We start from the raw sequence: 20,494 nt of genomic DNA, 5'->3' as shown, positions 1-20,494 counted from the left end.
GTGGGCGGTGCTACTCCCCTTTGAAGCAGGAACCCTTTGAAGTTGTGCCAGGCAGAGGCCACTGCCCATATCTGGCTCGCATCTCTTCCCCAGCCTTTGTGACTCAGGAGGGCCTGGGACAAACTGCAGGCCTGCGTGGGTGCGGGCAGGGGGCCTCCAGCACCGAAACCCTCACCCTAGAGTACTGGGCAGCCCCTCCCATGGGCCCCAGATGGGTGGTGGGCACAGCACGGAACAGACGGCCTCCCACCCCTGGTGCACAGACAGCAAGGTCCTGCTCCCTCCACTGGCTCCCAGCATCCTGCGGGGCTGAGGGGCTGTGTGTGCATAGAGAAATGTTGCCAGTTCCACAGCTCGTTCAACGTCCAAGGTAGGAAAACGGAAACAGCATCTCTCTCAATACTCACATACTATTTCTACAATTAATAAATTGAATTTTTATCATTCTAACCAAGTCGATGTCTCTGAACATTTAAACATTAAATGTAACCAATTACACTCTTCCCAATTCTGATGATTCAGTCTCATAAATGTTTCAAACGCCTTTAAAAATCGACAGATAAGAACACAATCATCCCGAAACCGGATCTGCCTATTCATACCCAAACCTGTTGCAAATGCTAATGTGGGGATCTAAATTGGTTTCCTTATTGCCTGTAGTCAGCAGACGGAATAGAGGTTCTGTGACCACATCCCATGCGTCACTGCCCTGTCCTGGGGGCCTCGGAGAGCACGTCATGCTACACCTCCCATCGGAGGCCCCTCACCAGGGCTCCGTGCCACAAACTCTCCATTCCGGGCACAGCTGCTGGACCGGCGGTGGGTCCTGGACTCTAAGTCAGCGACCCGTGGGCTGGAGAGGCACCTGCAAGGCCTGCCGGAAGGTTCTGCCTGAGAAGGGGTGGTGACAGCTGAGCAGAGCCATCAGCAGCTCGCTCCTGGGGTACCCGAATGTGCCTCTCAGAGAGGGCAGAGGGCAGAAGCTGCTGGCGGAGGAGAAGCAAAGTGAGACCCCAGTGTCGGGGTGTGAATGATGATCCGGGAGCCAGCAACGTGGGGGCACGTGCAGCCTGTTCTCTGGGGAGCTGGGCTGAGGGGCTTCTTCCTTCCCTGCGTATCCTCACAGACAAAGGGGACAGGCAAATGATGTTCTAGGCCGAGGCGACGCACGTGCACAGGACACAGCAGTGGCTCTGGATCTGGAGCTCTGTGTACGAGAAGTGAGGGGAGCAGGGGTGGGGGAGAAACTGAACCGTGAGGCTGGTCCGAGCCAGGCCTTGCCTGACCCCACGGGGAGCCCGGAGCCCGGATCACTCATCCGTTGTCCAGAACCCATGAAAGGGGGCTTCAGGCCCTTGGGCACTTCCCTGCTGAGCTATCAAATTCCAGCACCTGGTGCCGAGGGGCAGCCTGGCCGCCCCTGAGAGGTGACAGGCTGGTCCCGGGCGTGCGGGCGGCTGTGGTCAGAGATGCGGGCACCGCGACCAGGCCTGGTCAGCCTCCGTAGAAAAGGCACGTCCGAGGGTTTTGGGAGGGGATGATGAGGTCCGATTTTCAGCCCAGACCGGGGCTGGCGCTTGGAGAGTCATCCGTTCTGGAGATGAACACGAGCTGTGGCCAGGGCACAGACGGTGTCTGAAGACTCAGGTGCGCCGGGGCGGGACAGCCGGCGGGGGTGAGCGAGGGCGAAGGGGGCTTGGCGCAGTCTGGAAAGAGCAGCGGCACTCACAGGAGGGGAGATCAGGACACTGGCAGAGAGGCTGGGCGCCATATGCGGTCCCTCCCGAGCGTGCAAAGAGGAGAGACAACAGAAAGGTGGCCAGGAGGAGGAGAGCCCGGCGGGAGACACGGGCTGCTAGCCCTCCTCCCTCCCTGGCGCACACAGCAAGGCTGGACCGGCTCCATGCTCCGCCGCCCGCCCCGAGGTGGCAGTGTGCACGCGCGGCAGCTGCCCGGAGAGTTCCCGGGATGCAGGCTCTCGCAGCGGACCGCGGAAGCCCAGAGCTGTGGGGACAGCGGGGGCACTGTGACGCCTGCGACCCGCCTCAGCTCCATGCTGCTTCGGGGGGCACGCCCTCTCCTCCCTTCCCGGGGTCTTCTTGGCCCCTCCTGCAGGGCCTGAGCACAGAGGTCCCAGGGACTGCGCAGACCCACAAATCTCTGTGTTCATGACTGTCCAGGGCACAGTCTTGGGTGGGAGATGGTGACAAACGGGGCACTCAGGTCTGGGCACAGAGCCGACAGTTCTGGTTCTTCTAGTCACTTGTGGGCTGAGCAGCTCCCTCTGAGCCTCATTTCCAAGTCTGTGTTACCCGTCGGGGCTTTGTGAAGATCAGCTCACATGAGATTATTCCAGAAGAAACACTCTAGGCTGCCAAGCGACTTTCGCACTGTGTGTATCCCATAGCTCCCTGAGGGGACACGGCTTCTAGGGGGCAGAGCTAGGGGTTAGCCAGGCAGTCTGACTCATCGGGCCTTGCTCTTGACCTCTCTGATCTGCTCCCTCTCCCTGATGCCTGGTCTGGCCTCATCTGGGGCTCCTTTTTTGGCAAAATCATCTTCCCCCATTTGCAGAAATTGCAGTGTGGTTGACTCACAGACAGTCAGAGCAGAGAGGGCCCTGGGCGGCCACTGACTGAAACTTCCTCTCTCCCACCTTCCGTTCATGGATGGGACAACTGAGCTGAGGGACGATGGGACCCTTTGCCACCACTGCCTGTGAACACAGCCTTAGCCCCCATCATGAAAATGTGCTCCACTGCGTCTCATGTTCACACACAGGCCCCATCACAATGCTTTAGGGTCTTGTAGAGGACACCGTCGGAGGGCAGGGGGCTCATGGCTGAGGCTGCAGACGCAAACAGGAGCAAGAGGCCCTGGGAAGTTTGCAGATTCTTTAAGAGAGATTGTTCTGGAACAAATAAGGCAGGCATTGGGTGACAGGCCCAGGAATCAATTTCTTTGCTGTTCACGTGTCCCCAGGGCTCCCTGACTTCTTTTTCAAGAAAGGCGGCATTAATTCAAAACTGGCCCTGGAGGGAAAGGTCTTCCCGAGGTGTTGGTGCCTGGCTCACTGCCAGTGCCTGCACCCCGAGTCCTTCATACCTTCATGGGGTGACCCATCCTCACACTGGCCTCTTGGCCTGACTTCCTCACCTTGAGGGCCGCTGATCCTTCCTTCCATCTTGAACACCCACTCCCACGGATACATGCCTCTGTCTGTCCACAGCCTTGTGCAACCATACCTGTGTTCTGCAGTCACTGAGGACCCTCCAGCCCCCAGCCCCATCTTCTCCTTTCTCCCATCTACCAGCCCCTCCAGCTGTCACTTCTCCCCCTACCAGCCAAGACTCACGAGACACCTCAAGAGCTTTCTTTCCAATATTCTTGATGCCTCTGCACCATTGTTTTTCTATCATGCCTTCCTGGAAAACCCTAAACTTTGATCAATTCTACTCTCTGTTCTCTGTGCCTGTAGGAACCCCAGCGGCCGAGTACTGATGAAGGCTGTGTATTCTGAGATGTCACTCTGACTTTGAGTCTCCATTCTCAGCTAAGCTCTCAATCCTTCCCCAGGCCCTCCCGCTTGGTCCTCCTCAGAAGCTTCTTTCATTCTCTCCCAAGTTTCTCTGAAATCCTTGGGTCCCACCCACTCCCACTTACCTTCAGCAGGTGACAATTCCTCCCATTTGCAGTAAAAATGGAAGCCTTCACTCAGAGGCCCCCCACAAAATGCACAAACATCCGCATCCTCACTCAGCTTTTCCTCCTTCCTCCTGTCGCCATGGAGGCCCCTCTGCCCTCGTCTTTGACTGCCCTCTTCTGAACCCCGATCCTTCCCATCTTCTTCAGCAAGCATTATCTCTCTTCCTCCAGACTCTTCAATCTCTCCTCTTCTAGGGCCTCCTCCCTTCATCATTTAAACATATTCAAGTCTCTGCTTTCTTAAAAAAAAAAAAAATCTCTCCCTTAACCCCTCACCATCATCGTCTTCCAGCTAACGACCTCTCTCTCATCTTCATTTACTCTTCAGTTTACTAGTGGCTGGCTTTGACTCCACTATCCCACTGGAGCAGCTCTCTGAGGCTGCCAACCCCAGTGGTCACTCCTCAGCCTGGTCTTGCCGGCCCTCTCTGAGCGCTGGAGACCAGGGATCACTCCTTCCTTTTTGAAACGTTCGTTTCCCTTGACTTCCACACACGCCACCCTTCTGGCTTTGCAGGTCCCTCACTGACTGCTCTTTCTCCTTTCCTTGGTCCTGCTCCTCTTTCTCTTCCTGATCTCCTCCAATTTTGTCTTCTTCAGGATTCTGTCCTTGGTCCTCTTTGCTTCTCATCTCCCAGTCCCAGGATCATTTCCTCTACTCCCGTGGTTTTAATTATCATCCCTGTGCTGCTTTCTCAATATCCGTTCTCTTCTTCTTTCAAACAGGCTTGGAGACCTAATTTTTTTTAATTAGATTTTCCAGCCTCCCTTGGACCCACGGCTTGCCGTGTGACCAGACTTGGATAATGAGGCATAAGCAGCAGTCTGTGGGGAGCCCTGGGGAAGTTTTGCTTTCTAACATAGTCAGGTGCTGCAGAACACTTCAGTCAACGATGGGCCACGTGTATCAGGCCGTTCACAGCCCTCAGTGTCCCGAGTCGACCTGGTTTCAAGTTCTTCTTTTTATTCTGTCAACAACCTGCTATCGTTCCAGTAACCTAAGCTAGTTTGAGTGGGGTTTTCTCACTTCCAACCGAAAAGTCCCGACTAACGCTAAGATCCTTGGTAGTCTGGCCCCAATAAGGCAGTATTCCCGGATAACAAATACAGAGCTCCTTACACCTTACAGGATGTTTTACAAACGTTATTTCACTTGATTCTTACTATAAGCTTGGGGGAGGGGGGTTGTACTATTATCTTGACTTTACAGATGAGAAAACTTGGGCTCAGGGATGCAAACTTTCTGCTCAGGATCAAGAGGCTGCGGATTAGGAGAGCTTGAATTCCAAAGGCCCCCTTCCGTTCAAGCTTCTTCCCCGTGCCCACCCCTGGCCTGGCCACACACAGGCGGGGCTGCAGAGCAGAGGCCAGAAGAGCACGAGCGGCCCTGGGACCAGACCACATCAGGACAGAGCGGTAAGGGGGAAGTCAGAGGAAGATAGAGGCCAAGCTTTTCTATTTAAAACTTTATTTACAGCCGACTTCGGGGCCAGGGAAAGGAGAAGAAACTCTCAGCTTCTTTCTTTTCCTCCTTCCTGACTGCTTCTTGTTCCCATAATCCCAGTCCTCAGGCTTGCAGTCTGCGCCACAATTCAGCTATACTCTTGGCAATGACCGTTTGGGCTTCACCCCGAAACTAAGTCACTGGTTACAGTACAGCCCCTTTATGAGTTGGGACTGTGCGTGTCTCGAATCTTTTTATTTTTTAATAAAGGAAAATAAAGTGGGCCTGCTCTGCTTTGAGTATCCCTGATGCTCTCTGAGGCCGCCCCATATTACTGTCAAAATGGGTCAGGTAGAGCTCAGCGGGTCTCGCGTGGCAGCTGCGAATGGCAGGTGAGTGTGATCAGTAACTGGCAAGAGAGGCCTGGTTGGGGGCGGAGTGGAGGCCACGCTGGCTCTGTGGGCATTTCCCTCCCCCTCTTCACGCCCTGCAGCAGTGTGGCCAACTGGTCCAGAAAGGAGCTGTGTCCCAGAGGCATCACCCAGTCCACAGTTCACTAGCTTGGCTTCACCCTCTCCTCCTCCTTGCTCCAAGCTCACGACCTCCTTCACAGGCAGGATTAAGCAGAAATCATCAAGTGTGAATGATCATTTTTCCAATCCCAACCTTCCTTGGAAACATCTTCTCTGCCTCCCCACCCCCCTCCTTATAATGGCGGACCTATCCTTCTATCAGAGGCATCCTCTCCATGAGTGCCCATATCTCACCTCCTGTCCCCTTTTCTTCAGAATCATCGCCCCTGCCTTCTCTCTTGGGTCACTCCTGTCACTGCAAATCTGCTCTAGGAACTTGCATATTTTCACAAAACCCTCTGTGTTCTAAAAAAAGTTAAAATCAGACATGCGAGAAACAGAGCATTAAACAAGAAAGAAATTTCTTTCCTTCTCTCATATAGAAAGTCAAGAGGTGGGCAGCTGGGGGCAGGAATGGTGGCTCCTCAAATTTTAGGAGCCCAGATTTATTCTAACTCGTTCCGCTAACATCCTCAACATGTGGCCTCCACTTCCAACTCTAATATGGCTGCTGGAGCGTCAGCTGCCTATTTACACGTAACAGTGGGCGGGAAAGAGCGACAGCCGAGGGGAGCACACCGTTTCCCTTTGAAGCTGCTTCTCAGAAGCTGCACGTGGGCACCTCCACTTACCTCCTGTTGGCTGGAACGAGGCGTATTTCTGTGCCTAGCTGCGAGGGCGTCTGAGAAACTTGCTTTCGTTCGGGAAAGCCGCGGGGCCAGCTAGAATTGGAATTTGATGATGAAAGAAAAGGGGAAGAATGCCTGTTAGGGTCACCTAGCCATCTCTGCCAAGCTTCCTGTGATTCTTTCTAGACCCCTCCCAGTTCTCCGGTCCCTGTCAGACACACTGTCCACACACAAGAGCTCTGCCATGGCCTGGCTGCCATGCCACTACTCCAGCGACACTGTCCGTACCATGTCAGCTGATGACTTCCATGTTGCCAGAGTCAGTGGGTCCTTCCCTCCTTGTTCTACTTGACCTCTAAGTAGCACATGACACAGCGGACCACTCCTTTCTGGAAGCACGTTCCTTCCCCAGTGTTCAGGATACAGCGCTCTCCCCTTTCCTCCCCAGCCTCTCTTTCTCAGTCTTCTTTCCTGCTCTGGCTCCTGCCCGCCTCTTCTGGGTCCCTCTTGAGCCCTCTCCTCTTCTGTATCTACCTCCTCACCCTAGGCGAGTTGCTCAGATCTCATGGCCTTTACTATCTGTAAGATGATGCGTCCCAAGGCCCCACCTCCAGTCCAGGCCTCTCTTCTCAGCTCCTGGTGGCTGGACAATCGAATAGGATCTCTGACGGGCATCTCAAACTCAATATGGCCAAATCAGAACTCTCGATGTTCCTCCCTGAGCTGGAGCCCCTTTCCTCCAGGCTCCCCATCCAAGAAACGAGGCATTGTCCACCCTCTTACTCCAGCCAGAAACTTGAAAGTTATCTGTGGTTTCTCCATTTCCTCCCCCGCATCCATCCTATCCATGTGTCCTTACAAGTCCATGCCGAAAATAGCATCTCTCAAGTCTTCATCTCAGCTTGGCCACCAATTTGGTCAAATTGCGGTTATCTTTGGCCTGGGCGGCCACAACAGTCTACTTGTCTCGTTGCTTTTCTTTTTGCCCGCCACCCACCCAATTTATTCTTCACACAGCAGAAAATCAGAACATGTTAGTCTTCTGCATGAAACCCTTCAATGGTTTAATAAGAAGTTTCCATTCCTAGACGCAGCCGTGCACGCCCTGGCCCCTGCCCACCTCCGCCCTTCATCCTGGTTCTCTTTCCCAGGCTGCTTCTCCAGACACACTGGTTCTGTCTCAGCATCTTGACATCTGGAGTACCGTTTTCCTGGCCTTGGCACATACTGCTCTCGACATGGATGTCTCCGCAGGGCTTTTCCCAAGGCGCTCTCCTCATTGTTTTGACTTCAATTTGAACATCAGCTCCTCAGAGACACCTTCCCAGCCCTTATTCCCTATCACAGCCCCTGGGTCAGTCCCAGTGGTCACTTCAACTCACAATTATCTGTCTTCTCGCTAACAATAAGCTTTACCGAGCAAGGGTCCTCAACTGTCTCGCTTACTCATTTACATGAAAACAGGGCCTGGCCCAGATCAGGCACTCGATCAAGCACTCACTGTCTGCGGAACGGGGACTGGACAGACAGGTGCCCCACGGAGGTCCCTGAGCTGTCTGGGGCATCACATTCAGGCTGCATCCCCCTTAATAAAAAAAAACAGTGTCCTTTTCAAGATCTCCTCCCTACATTGGACGTAACCCATTGGCTGCGTTTACTGGCATCTGGTGCAACTAGCCTCCTAACCCAGTTCTAGCAGTCCCGCGTTTCCTGCTGCCCGGCATCGCAGACCACCTAGCCCCCCTCCACCGAATAAGGTTTAAGAATCGGGCGCTGCCTGCGCCTCGCTTTGCAGACAGGCGGGCCGAGACCACACAGGTCGGCCGTTCCAACGCCAGACCCAGCCGGGGGGCGCAAACACCCCTCCACCGTCCCTCCTCCCGTCCTCTGAAGAATCCTCCCAGCCATCTCCTTGGGAAGAAGGTGAGGCACCAATCTCAGCAGGCGGTCCAAAGAAGGCTCGGTATTTTTAGCACCAAGGCTGGAAGGAGCGAGTCCTTACCGCCCGGTTTGCAGAGAAATATGAAAATGTTAATTTCTACCCTTCTCTTGAAGCCTCTCCCCACCCCAGCATCCAGGGCCGGCACGAACACCTTCTCTTTGCAATACAGCCATCTTTCCTAACCCGGCGCCCCCCTCTACCCGGTCACCCCGTGCCCCTGGGGTGTCGCCTCTCCTCGGCCCCTACAATCGCGCTTCTGGCTCGGGACCGGCGGATCAGAAGCGAGGCCGGCGCGGCGTCCGCACAGCGCCCTCCACCGAGCGCCCGACAGCCACCAGCGCTCCGCCGGGGCCAAGCTGGGCCGGCGCCAGGCTGGGCCTGCGCCACGCACCCGCGGGGACAGGGCGGCCCCGCCTCCGGCCCCGCCCGAAGCGGGACAAAGGGGCGGGCGGGGACCAGGGCGCGCGGAGCAGCGGAGGGCGGGGCGAGCCGGGGATGGAGGGTGGCGGTGGAGGGGTGCGCAGAGGGCGGGCCTGGCGCGCAGCGGGGGCGGGGCGAGATGGGGGATGGGGGTTGGGAGTGGCGGTGCGCGGGGGGGCGGGCCGTGAGCTGGGGTTGGGGGCGCGTGGGGGCGGGGCGAGCCGGGGCGGGCCCGGAGCGGGGGGCGGGCCCGGAGTCTGGTGGGTGGGGGGCGCGGGGCGAGCCGTGGAGTTGGGAGCGCGCGGAAGGCGGACCCGGCGCGCGGGGGACAGGGCGAGCCAGTGGGTTAGGGGCTCGCGGAGTGGGTGCCAGGCGCGCGGGGGGGGGGCTGGGGCGGGGCGAACCGGGGGACGGAGGGTGGGGGAGTGGCGGGTTTGCGGGCGGGGGTTGGCCGGCGCGTGGGGGGCGGGGCGAGCCGGGGCGAGCCGGGGCGGGCCGTGCGCGGGGGGCGGGCCGCACCGCGCGGCGCAGGGAAGTGGCGCCCGACCCTCGGCGGCTGCTCCCCGCGCCCCGGCCCCGCCCCGCCCCGCCCCGCGCTCGGACGGCCGGAGTCGCGCCTCCCGCGCCGCGCCGCCCAACTTGCTCCAACTTCGTCGGCCGAGCCGGGCCGCCGTCGCCGCGCCCGGTGAGTGAGCGCGGAGCCCGCGGGCCGCCGGGCCCGGCCCCGTATTGTCTGAAGCTGCCCCCTGAGCGTCTCCCGGGGACGAGGCCCGCTCCCCCGTCCGGCTCTGCTCCTGGGCTCCGGCGCCTGCGGGGGGCGGTGCGGCTTTGTCTGCGCGATCGCTGCGGGCCGGGAGGCCTGGACGCTGACCCAGAGCGGCAGGCGGGCCCGGGCGGGGGCGCCGCTGCGGGGGACCGGCGTGTGCTCGGGGTGCCGTCGCCCGTGCCCTGCGCGCGTCCCCGGACGGCTGCCCGGCCGAGCGGGGGTGGGGTGCGCGGGGGAGGGGCCTGACGGCCGCGGGCTGGGTGCTGCCGCCTGTCCCCGGCTGCAACCCCGCGGTGGGCGCCCTTTCGGCTCCAGCGCGGCACCTCGGCCGCCGCGGCTCGCGCCGGGGTGGAGGGTGCCGCGTTCCGGAGGGCCGTCCCTTCCCGGCCCCGCCCGCTGGAGGTGCGCTCAGCGGGGCGGCCCGAGTTGGAGTCGGTGGTGACCCAGCTTCCCCGTGTCGCGCGTTTGGGGTTGAGCTGGGGAGCCGAGCCTGACTCTGGACCTAACTGCGGCTGCGGAGCGGTCTTGTCCGGGCTGCTGGTCCTGCCGGGGCAGGGTAGGGATCCGAGGGGGTAGGGTGTGTGTGTGGGGGGGGGGGGGGGGGTGTGTAGGGCCTTTGGTCCCGGCGGCGCTGGGACACGGATCGCAGGGCTAGAAGCGGTCCGTGCTGGGGTGGGGAGGGTCGCGGGCCGGGTCCTGGCCCGGCGACTGCCGCGCGGTGGGTGCGGCGGTGTCCGTGCGTGCAGGGCGTTGCACTGGAGCCTGTACAGCTGTGCCCTCCCGAGTGGTCTGCTCTCTGGGGGTCTTCTTCCCTTCTGAGATGGGGGTTGCCCTTGGGCCGATAGGAGTGCGGGGAGCTGCCTGCCCGATCCTCACAAGTAGCCTTCCCCCTAACCCTTGACCTCACAGCAGGAAAAGTTGGTGCCTGCCGAGTGCTCAGGCCACCCTTCCCTGTTTAGGAAGGGAGACCTGGTGCCCAGGCCGTCAGAGCACCCCCACCACCCCTGTGTCCCCACTGGCTTTGGCCAGCTCCGTGGTTGGCGGGTGCCTTTCCTCCTATGGATTCTCTTGTTCCTGGTCCCCCCAGAATGAAGCCCATACGTGTCTTGGCCTTACATGCTCTTATAGCTCCTCTCTCAGCTGCCTCCAAGCTTTGTCCCATCCTGAGCATCCTTCCTGACTGGGGTCAGGATTGGAAGCCTGGGCCACCAGAGGGATTTCCCCTCCCGTCATTGCTTTCTCTTCTGTCTGTTGCACCCCACGTTCCGTTGGAGAATTTCTTGATCTCTTCATCCCCACATTTCTGAACTCCACTGCTTGGACCACAAAATGGGATGTTCGTTTCATTTAACACAGCGTGCTGGGGAGCTGGTGGGGTGCCGGTGGCATGCCAGTGCTGCTCCAGGCTCACAGCTCCCTGACCGCCTCTGAGCTGAGTGGTCTTGGAGGCCAGCCTGGACGTGGAGTAGGTGCTCGTGGGTCTGAGCTGGGTCTCAGCTTAGCAAACAGGAGCCCCAGCCCATGGCTGCTCCACGAGGTTGTGCGTGCCCCTGGGAGGAGAGGGCGAGGGGAGGAGGAGGCCTCGGAGGGTTGGCCTCCCAGGGTGTCTCCTCCTCCACCAGCTGGGGGGGGTGAACCTCCAGGACAGGTGAGGGTGCCTCCCTTCCGTGTTTGGGACTGGGAGGACAAAGCTCGGGTCACGTGGGTGGAGAGGCCTGCCTTGCAGGTCCTGGTGGTGCGGAGTCCGGAGCAGGGCATTCGGGAAGCCCTGGTTCTGGAGGCATTTCCTGAGGCCTCGCTCAGGGCTACCATGCGTGTGGGGTTTTGACTTGTTGCTCAGTTAACGTCAGCCAGGGTAGAATTCGGGCTGGCCGTGCCCACAGAGCGCCCTTACGCCAGTGCTGGGAAGCTCTGCTGGGTCTGAGCCTGTGGAGGTTGCGGAGATGCGCACAGCAGTTCTGTGGGAGGCTTGAGTGTCATCCTGGTGAGTTCCCGGAGACTGGGACCCAGCGCTATCCCAGAAGTGTCACTTGGATTGACTCATTTGACCCTTGAAACCGCAGGGTGCGCAGGAGAATGCTAACATTGCATCTTGCAGATGAGGAACTGCGGCCCTGGGAGGCCACAGGGCGACTTCCTAAGGTCTCAGGGTGAGCGGGTTTCCTCTCTGGTTAAACACGGCCTTTGTGTTAAAGTCGGTCCGCACACCCGGCAGCCGGGCCCACAGCGGGACCCGAAAGCCCTTCATGCAGGTGCCCTTGCAGCCCTGCTTCTGACCGCGGGTCAGGGAGGTGCCCTGAACCCCGGCCGGCTGCCTGGGGATGAGCTTTTGTCTCCCCGAGGCTGGATGGGAGACCACACTGCCGGGGCGGAGGAGACGGGAATGAGTCACGCCTGTCTGTCTGGGAGCATCGCTTGCTGCGGGCACGCTCCCCAAGTCTCAGGCCGACAGCAACGCGGGTTCATGTCACACCACACCCGTCATACATCCACTTCGTGTCTCACCGTGGGACCCGTGCTCATTGATTGGGACGTTCCTGCGCCTGGACAGAGGGACAGAGAGTGTGACGGGTCCCACCTGGGCACTCACGGCGGCCGCCCAGAAGTGGCGTTTCGCTGGGCAGAGCCGTCCTGTGGCCAGACTTACCTTCGGGGGTGGGGAGAGAGTTGGAAGTGTCCGGTGCACGTTACTCACGCCCCCCCACGCCACCTCGGTGCCATCCCTGTGACTTCTTCCCAAGGTCCCATTGGTCATAAGTTAGAGAAACGCTGCTTAAGTCACAGGTGAATTGCGATGTCGTCTGAGGGGCAGAGGGACGGTGGACAAGAACGTGTGTGAGGGCAGAGAGAGCCCGGCTACTGCTCCTCTGGCCCCGGGGAAGCTCCTTGAGTTCCTGGGGTCTTGGGCTCCTTCATTTGTTCATTCGTTTGTTTGTGGCTCAGGACTAGCGGTGAGTCACGGATCAGGGATTCTTACTAAGCATGTGTTCAGCTCCGTGCTGGGGGCTATGAGCTGGGACGGCCATCCCTGTTTCCTGCTGCTGGGTCCTGGTGGCCCTTAAGGAAAGACGTTCATGTCCATGGGGATGGAGCAGACCCCTGCTCCCTTCACTGCCCGGCACTCAGCCCTGGACGTCCCGTGCTCTATATGCTCTATCTGGCTGTGGGTCGTAGGGGCAGCCAGGAGCAGGGAGGGGCACCCCTGTGGGCCTCGCCCTTCCCCTTCCGTTTCTGGGACTCGGGCTGAGCTTGCAGGCCCAGGGGTGTGGACGGGGTGGGTGGTGAGGTTCCTCCAGGATGGCACCCTATGAGAGCGGGCTCGAGTGTGGGGCTTGGCTGGTTCTCTGGTCTGCAGGAGGTGGGGGAGCACCGCTTTGTTAATTGCCTTCCCCCTCGGGCCACGCTGTGGGCCTGCCTTTTGTGCTTCTGTCTGACCAGCACCGGCTTGGTCTGGGTGAGTTCCAGGTGGAGGTGGTGGGACCTCACATTCTTCTGTGTTGTGGTTAACTCACTTTCTTGGTCACGTTCCCTCCTTTTTCAGGGTCTCTGCTTCCCCATCTGGAGTAGACGGAGATGTGCCGGTGGTCTACCATGGCGGTCCCACTCTCGGCTGGTGATCCAAGTCCCCAGGGGACCGCGTAGACCAGTGCTGTGGGAGCCCTTGGCCTGGTCGAGGCCTGCGTGCCCGGTCTGCCTGGGCCCCCGTTGTGGCAGCGTCCCCTCTGAGTGGGTCAGTGTGGGCATTCGCAGTATCTCTTCTCCGTTTTCTGTCGGCAGCGTGTTGGTTGATTCAGATGAGGGCAAGTGGCCGTGTTGGACCAGCACAGGGCCTGGCCCTCGGGGGTGTCCGGTCCTCTGCCAAGGGGCTACGAAGAGGAGCATCGCTGTCCAGCTCGTGGAGGGGACAGTGTGGGGCCAGCTTTTGAGTCGTGTCTACTTTGCAGCTGAGCGACCTAGACGGTCCGTGATTTTCTCCTCCCAGTCTTGGTCTTCTCGTCTGTGGAGTGGGAGGAGCTGCCCTTCTTGTCTCTCCCGCAGTCCCTCGAGCCTCAGTCCACACTTCAGGTCTGAGAAGCAGCACCTGAGCCCGAGTCAGGCCTGATGCTGATGTGGGGCTGATGTGGGGCTGATGTGGGGCTGCCGTCCCACGTCCCGTGACAGCCCTCAGCCCAGGGGCCGCCAGCAGCTGATTCTGGAGCCCACTTCCTCCCCACCACCCCAGGCTTGGCAGGGCTGGGCCACCCGTGCTGTGCCATGGCTTTTCCCTTGCAGGCAGGAGACCTGGCTGTGGGGGCTGAAGGGGGCCTAGGCAGGCCGGAGTTACAACTGCCCACTTTTAGAGGTCTGTCCCTCCTCTCTCTAAGCAGCCAGGGAGAAGGCTTGGAGCCTGGGATCTGCCCTCGCGAGGGCTGGAGGCACAGTCGTGTCTCCTGGTGCCTCCTGCCTGTGCGGGTGGCAGGGAGCCGTGGCGACTGGCTCTGAGTGGCCTCTGGGCCCCAGCTGAGAGGCGAGCTCCTGGAGCTGCCTCAGACCCTGCTCCTGGGAACTGGGGGGCTGGGGCTGGCCTTCCTGCAGGGTGAGATTCGAGGAGGGCCGGGACCAGCGGCCGGGGCGGGGGGGGGGTGGTGTGCCCCTCCCTGGGTTTTCCCTGACTGTGTCTCAGCTCTGGGGGCCCATGCTGCTCTCCTCTGTAGGACCCCGGAGGGAACCTTAGAAAAGGAGGTTGGAGCTGTTCCTAGTTCTGATGCCCGGAGAGGGGCCCTCCCGGCAGCTGGAGTTAGTGGGTGTCCCATGAATCTCTTTCTTCTATGCCTCCTACGCCCCGTGGTCTGAGCAGGGAGGGCAGGGGCTGCACCCGCTCCCAGGAAGCACCGTCCCAAGGCGGGCTCTGGCACTTAGAGCATTGGCCGCCCCCTGGGTGCGTGAGATCTGGGCTTGAGGAATACGTCTGCCTCAGCTTCAGGTTTGGACTTCCTGGAGGGCGAGTGGGCCCCACACCCGCAGCAGCGGTTCAGGCTGTGGTGGGCCTTTCAGCAGCAGGAGTGTTAGGGCCCCCATCTGGGGTGCCCGCCCAACTGTGCCCAGACCTGCTTCTTCTGTGCCCCCTGGCTGCCCACCAGCCACTCCGGGGACAGGCTCCAGGTGTCCACGGAGTGACTAGTGCTGTGAGAGACCCTGTTTCCTCTCCAGGTGACCTCCCTCGTGTCTGGCCAGCCTGTGGGTTGGCTGTTTGGTTTCACCCTTCGCCCCTGGGCCAGGCAGACGGGGTCTGTTCCTGGGGCTCCGTGGGGGAGGCCAGCTCCAGCCCCAGTCCAGGTGGTTCTCCCTCTCTGGGTGAGGGGTCCAGGGACACGTGGGGTCTGCATTGTTAAAGGAAAAATGATCCTGACGCCTGTTGAAACAGTAAGGCAGGCTTTATTCAGGGCTGTCAGATGGGTAAGGGCTGCTACAGGGGGTTTTGCTGTTGAGGGGAGAGTGGGCTCAATCCCGAGACAACAAGGAAAGGTAGGGGTTTATAGCCCAGGAGCAGAGGTGGGGCCGTTGGTGGATGGAAGATTTCCAAGAGGGTGGGGTGGGTCTTTCCCACTAGCCTCAGAGGATTGTTGTTGAAGGCGCGCTGAGGTGGTCAGAGATTACCTGGGGGTATTCCACTGGAGGGTGAGGAATTTGCTCAGCTATGGGCGGCGGATCCCGGCTAAACTGATTTGGCAGGATTCCTGCTAAAACCGAACTCTGCAAGGTCAGAGAAGGAACCAAGGTCAGGCTCTGCATCAGGGCCTGGCCGAGCTGGGTGGAGCAGTGCCATTTTGTCAGGACCCCAGGCCAGCTGTTGTCTTGACCTGGTTCTTGGCCTGAGCTGTCTCCACTCACTCTTCTTTCTCATGAGTGGTGTCACGCCCTTGTTTCCAGAAGCCCTAGACCCTTTCAGCATCTCTTGGCTCCTGTCCCTTTGCGCCTTCTCTCTCAGCTGGCTGGACTGCCCCTCTGCACCCAGGAAGTAGCCTGGCCTCAACTCCATTCCCTGCAGCTTACCAATGCTGGCTGGGGTGCCAGACCACAGCCCCTCCCAATGCCTGACCCTCTTTCCTTGGCCTCTGTACCTTGTCTTCTCTGCTCTCCCCATCCTAGGCAAACCGGTCTGACGACTTTGTGGATCTCCCCATCTTCCGGCTGAGGGACTGGATTGCCCAGTTCACCTGAGCTGGTGGAGGGAGGTGCTCTGGGAGCTCTCCGCCCCTGGCGCACTCCTGGTGGGACCCCCGGCTTCCTTCCTGCCCAGGGCCTTGGCGGCTGCATCCAGCCAGCCTTGTTCTTCCCCCTCCATGCATGGGGCTCCTCCGTGTTCTCATGGCCCCTCCTCTCTCCTTGCTCAGACCCTGCACGAGTGACCCTGTTTGGTGTGTCTCCTCCTCTTGGGGCTGCTGTGGTTTCAGCAGCCAGCTTTTTACGAACCAGGCCACCTGCTATTGTGAGAGGGAACGGTGTGTGACGAGAGCCTGCTGGGTGTGATTGGGGGCCCTCCCCCCTTCCTGAGAGCCCCACGGCCCGCTTCCACCCCTGCAGGGAACAGTGGTGGCGACAGAACCCGGCTGTGTGGCCGTCCTGCCTGCCACAGTCATTGTCTCCTGTCACCCCAGCTGCTTCCTGTGAGATAGAAGTGGTGGTGTGAGCACAGATCCGTTCTGCGGGGCGTGTCTCAGAAGAGGCGGTGTGGGGGGGGGCACGCATTCCTGAGGGGTCCGGAGGAGGGGTGGCATGGCCCAGGCGCAGGGCCCCTGTGGGTCAGGGTCGTCCTGAAGCGGCTCTGTGGGAAGACAGACAGACAGACACAGGGTAGTAGGATTCTGGGCGAGAGTGGCCCACTGAGGGGCAGGAACTTGTTCCCAGCAGCTGAGGGGTGAGGCCCCAAGTGCCGGCAGGGTCCTGCTTGTTGTGAGGTCCCATGTGTGTTCCTTAAGGTATCGAGCAGTCATCCGGAAGCATCATCCAGGATAGAGGAGCCAAGCCTGTACCCTCCCTCTCTCCAGCCTTCCTTCTCTGTGGCCTGGGCATATGGGCTTGAGGGCACCGGGGCATCTCTGTGCTGGGGTGGCCGCCGGGCACGGGGTGGGGGCTTCTGCTGGGTGGGAAGAGCTCGGTTCCTGAACCGCTCCGTGCCCCCCAAGTGGTGGGGCCATCAAGGCTCTCAGGGGCCTGTGTCCTGTTCCTCAGCAGGAGGACTGGGATGGTTACTCTGCTCCTTAGGGGGAGGGTCACTGGGAGGAGATATGCAGGGTATTTATTGTCACATCAGTTACAGGGAGCTTTTAGACAACGTGGGTCCTTTATGAGGAGTAAGCACACACCCATCTTATAGCTCCACTTTGCTGCTTCCATTTCCTGAAAGGCACGTGGAGTTTAGTGGTTAAGGAATTGGGGTTTTGGAGAAACTGTTTTTAGCCTGTTCTTGGAGTCCGGCCAGGCCTAGAAATCTGTTGAAATAGCTTTCTTTAGCTGCTAGAATTGGGATGGCTTCCTGCCTTGAGGACCTGTGCCTCGCTGGTGACTGGGAGGCCCCAGGAAGGGTCCCTGCCAACGCCTGGATGCCTGTGTTCAGTCCCCTCCCGCCACCACGGGGCGGCACCTGGGGGTCCGTAGTCTCCCGAGTGGCCTGGCTGCAGGTGGTCCCCGTTTGCCTGTGCCTTTGTCAGAATGTGCTCTGATCTTCCTGGGAACTTCCTGCTGTGGGATGTGGGGAGGAGCTGTGAGCAGGAAGCCCTCTGAGTCCCTGAGTCTCACTGTATTCCAGAAGCCGGCACTCCCTCCTCCTCCATTGTCTCTCCCCTCCTTCCCCGCTGCTCCTTCCTCTGCCACAAACTGCCAGTAGAGACGTAGAGGTAAAATTCCTGTGCCTCCAGCTACAAACTTCAGGGATTTCAAATGTCAGTTTAGGTTTAACTTTATTTAAAGAACATGCATCCATGGTGAAAAGCACATAAGGATGCACAGTGGAAGTCAGCACGGCCCTCCCGACCCTGCAGCTCAGCTCCCCTGAGGCCCCGTCGCAGATGCTGGGCGCCCAGCGGAGCAGCTCGCGCTCCTCTTTGTCCCGCTGGTGCACCGTGACGCTGTTCTGCTCCGTTCTGCTCTGACTGCTCTGCTCTGAAGTTCGTCTGGGGGCTGCTCCATCCCAGCACACACGGTGAGGCCGTCCTTTCAGTAGGGCCCCGTGCTTCTGTGTGGTGAGCCCGTTCACTTTGGCCCCTGTCGATGGACACCGAGTTTCTTTTAGTATTTGTTTCTGCGAGCCAGACTGCAGAGTGCCGTGCACAGGGCGCTGGTCTGTGGTGGAGACGGCTCTGCAGGAGTCCAGGCGGCGGGTACTAGAACTGGAGGGGATGCAGTGGGGAGGCTGCAGGGGCTGCGGTCGGGGAGCTGGGTGCCGTCTTGGTGGCACCTGTTGTTTGTGGCCTTGGCTGTGTCCCGTGGGCCCTGAGGTCTGTGCACCCCCAAGTGTGATACAGGATTGTGAAGGGTCACCCGAGCCAGATGGGATCTGGGGAGGGGAAGGGCTTCCCGTTTGTGGGTTTCAGCTGCCCAGGGCTTTGCAGCACTTGGCAGGGTGGGAGGTGGAGGCTGGGCATCAGCTTCTAGAAGAGCAAGTTCTCCCTTGGCTCCAGGGGTTGGTGTGAGGGTCTGGCCCCCTATCCCGGCCTCACTAGACCGTCGCTTGCCCGGGATGTCCCCATCTGCTGCTGCTCTGCAGCCCCCGTCAGCCCATGCTGCCCCAGGCTGCTTGGGGCCCCCACTGCTGCCCTGTGATTTTAAAAGCCTGTGTAGCCGGCACCTGGTGTAAATAATAGATGGGCCGTGAGCAGGCGGCCTCCTTTGAGAGCATTTGCAGGGCCTGAGCTCGCACGAGTCTTCCTTCCTGGGATGGTGGGGGATGGAGGGTGCATGTTGGAGCCTTCTCTGGGGATCCTCCCTGGAGTCCTGGCTGTTTTCCGTCCTGTGGCCCCCTTGTGCCTCTGAGATGACCCTGACCCTCCCCTCCGTGGAAGGAGGCAGGAGATGTTATGTTAAGGCTGGCTGGCACATAGCCTCTAAATGGCAAGGTGGCAGGTGTGGCCCTGAGCTGGCCGGTGTGAGTCCTATGCCGGCCCCGCCTCTGTGGCCCCTGCAGCTCCAGTTGCCCCATGAGCCCTGAGCCTCCCAGGCTCTGCTGTGTGGGCCGGGCCCCAGCACAGAGGTCGCCATTGTGGCTGGAGGGTGGCAGGGCGGGCTGACCTGTGGGGCTGAGGAGGTGGGGCCTGAGCTGACAGTGGAGCCATTCATGGGCTCTGCCCTGGTTTCCTGCTGCCTCCCTTTGTGGCCTTTCCTGAGGGGAGAGGAGCCAGCGGGGGTGGCCAGTGCTCCATTGTTGCGGGCAGCGGGAGCCCATTGTGCTTGATAGAGGCCCTTTGGTGCACCGACCTCGGCCATTCCAGGGCCTCTGTGTTCTCTGGTGCTGAGTGAGCTGCCAAGCCTGGGTCCCCATCCCTGGAGGTCACAAGGGGCGTGCCCTTGTGGGCACCTCTGTGAAGATTCCCCCTCTCCTCTCAAGTCCATTGCTGTGCCTGGAAGCCCCTGGGTAGGAGTTCTGAGCAGCTGGGCCCGGCGCTTTTCTTGTCAGCCACCTGCCAGCCGCCTCTGGAGTGGGTCTGCCTGCGCCCTCCGCCCAGCTGCACCCTTGGGTGGGGGCCAGGCACGTGCCTGGGTGGCTGTCCTGCAGGCCCCCTGTCCTTTGTGCCTGCGTGCTCGGCCCAGCGTGCCCTGTCCTCACTCCAGCGCTCAGCTGCAGAAAAGCCTGCTTGCTGGCGGCAGCCTGTGCCTCCCCCGCTGCCCGAGCTGCTGCCGCTCCTTTGTTCTGCACCCTGGCTGCTGTATCTTGGGCTGCTGCATCTCGGGCGGCACCAGTGGAGCCCTACGGCAGGAGGCTTCCCACTGAGCCCAAGGCCTGTGGGCCCCCACTGTACCCCAGCCCCGCGCTGTGCCCCCAGACCCTCTGCTGAGCCCCAGCCCCCCCATGCTGAGCCCCCAGCCTCCCCCTTGCTGAGCCCCCCATCCCGGGCTGCACCCCCAGCCCCCTCACTGTACCCCTAGTACCCCCGCTGAGCCTCCAGCTCCCCTTGTACCCCCAGCCCTCTGCACCCCCAGTCCCCCATCTCCCCAGCGGTGCTATTTCTCTCTGTTGGAGAGGGTGTCGCCCTCTTACGGGATCATAACAATGGTGACTTGTACAGTGGGAATGAGAGGTCTCACCTGTGTGTGGCTCCCGAGGGAGTGGAGAGGAGTGGGGAGGGGAGAGTGTGCTCGGGGCGCCTCAGGAGTGCTGGCCCCCGGCCACTAGTGGCCCCTCCGCCGAGAGCGACCGCTGTCCGGCCGGTCCTTCCCCATGGCCGGGTGCACAGGGCTCTGAGTGGGCGGCAGTGGGTGGGCACAAACGGCAGCTGCTGCTTTCAGCCTGTGGTTGTGGGGATTGTTCTCCGTCTCCCGCCCCTTGACGTCTCAATGCCTCGCTTCTCCCCCAGTTTTGGGGCAAAATGAGCTTCCTGGGGTCTGGTGTCACCCCGTGAGGCCGCTCCCTGGCCTCTGCCTGGAGGTGCGGCTCTGCCCCTGGCCCCTGCCTTTGACATCGAGTCGTGCGTGTGAGGACTCCCCGAGTGCTCACTACTGTTTTTGCATTTAGTGTTTTCTTTCACCCTTTAAAACTCCGTCCGTCTTACTGACTCATCAGCCGAGTCACTGATGAGGAGGCCAGTCCCCTGACAGGGCCGCCCGTGAGTGTCCCTGTTCCAGTGCACGTTGTGGGGGACTCAGAGAGCTGAGTTCCCGGGCAGGTGCGCTGACACGAGTGCTGCTTGTGGCACCGCCGGGCCTTGAGGTTGGGAAGGGGCGCGATGGAGGCGCTCCGTGCTCCAGGCTGGCTGGGGAGGCAGCCCTGGCGCTTCACTTCCGTGGGCGGGGTCTCTGCGATGGCGGGTCGCTCAGGTGGAC

At 60.4% G+C, this 20,494-nt stretch overlaps 1 protein-coding gene and 1 long non-coding RNA gene across 8 annotated transcripts in view; one reads left to right on the top strand and one right to left on the bottom strand.

Annotated features, from left to right (window-relative positions):
• Nucleotides 1–5,389: 5,389 nt before the first annotated feature.
• LOC138923915 (uncharacterized) lies at nucleotides 5,390–6,468 on the bottom strand. Its single transcript, XR_011438263.1, has 2 exons — nucleotides 6,354–6,468; nucleotides 5,390–5,754 (listed from the first exon to the last, which is right to left on the bottom strand). It is a non-coding gene; the product is annotated as an uncharacterized lncRNA (long non-coding RNA).
• A 2,501-nt stretch (nucleotides 6,469–8,969) lies between these two features.
• Nucleotides 8,970–20,494, top strand: part of TSPAN14 (tetraspanin 14) — a 49,581-nt gene continuing 38,056 nt past the window's right edge. The window contains exon 1 of one of the 7 annotated variants that reach the window (XM_070265830.1): nucleotides 8,970–9,053. The gene's annotated coding sequence lies outside the window, so the exon portion shown is untranslated. Of the gene's footprint in view, nucleotides 9,054–9,219; nucleotides 9,398–9,640; nucleotides 10,035–11,165; nucleotides 11,463–13,019; nucleotides 13,209–17,240; nucleotides 17,661–20,494 lie in introns of those variants that run through there. The other 6 variants (XM_023648942.2, XM_023648956.2, XM_070265863.1 and 3 more) reach the window with 6 other exon arrangements.

The sequence above is a fragment of the Equus caballus genome, chromosome 1, assembly GCF_041296265.1.
Source record: "Equus caballus isolate H_3958 breed thoroughbred chromosome 1, TB-T2T, whole genome shotgun sequence".
In the NCBI taxonomy this organism is placed as follows: Eukaryota; Metazoa; Chordata; class Mammalia; order Perissodactyla; family Equidae; genus Equus; species Equus caballus.
This window is presented reverse-complemented; position numbering and strand designations above follow the sequence as displayed.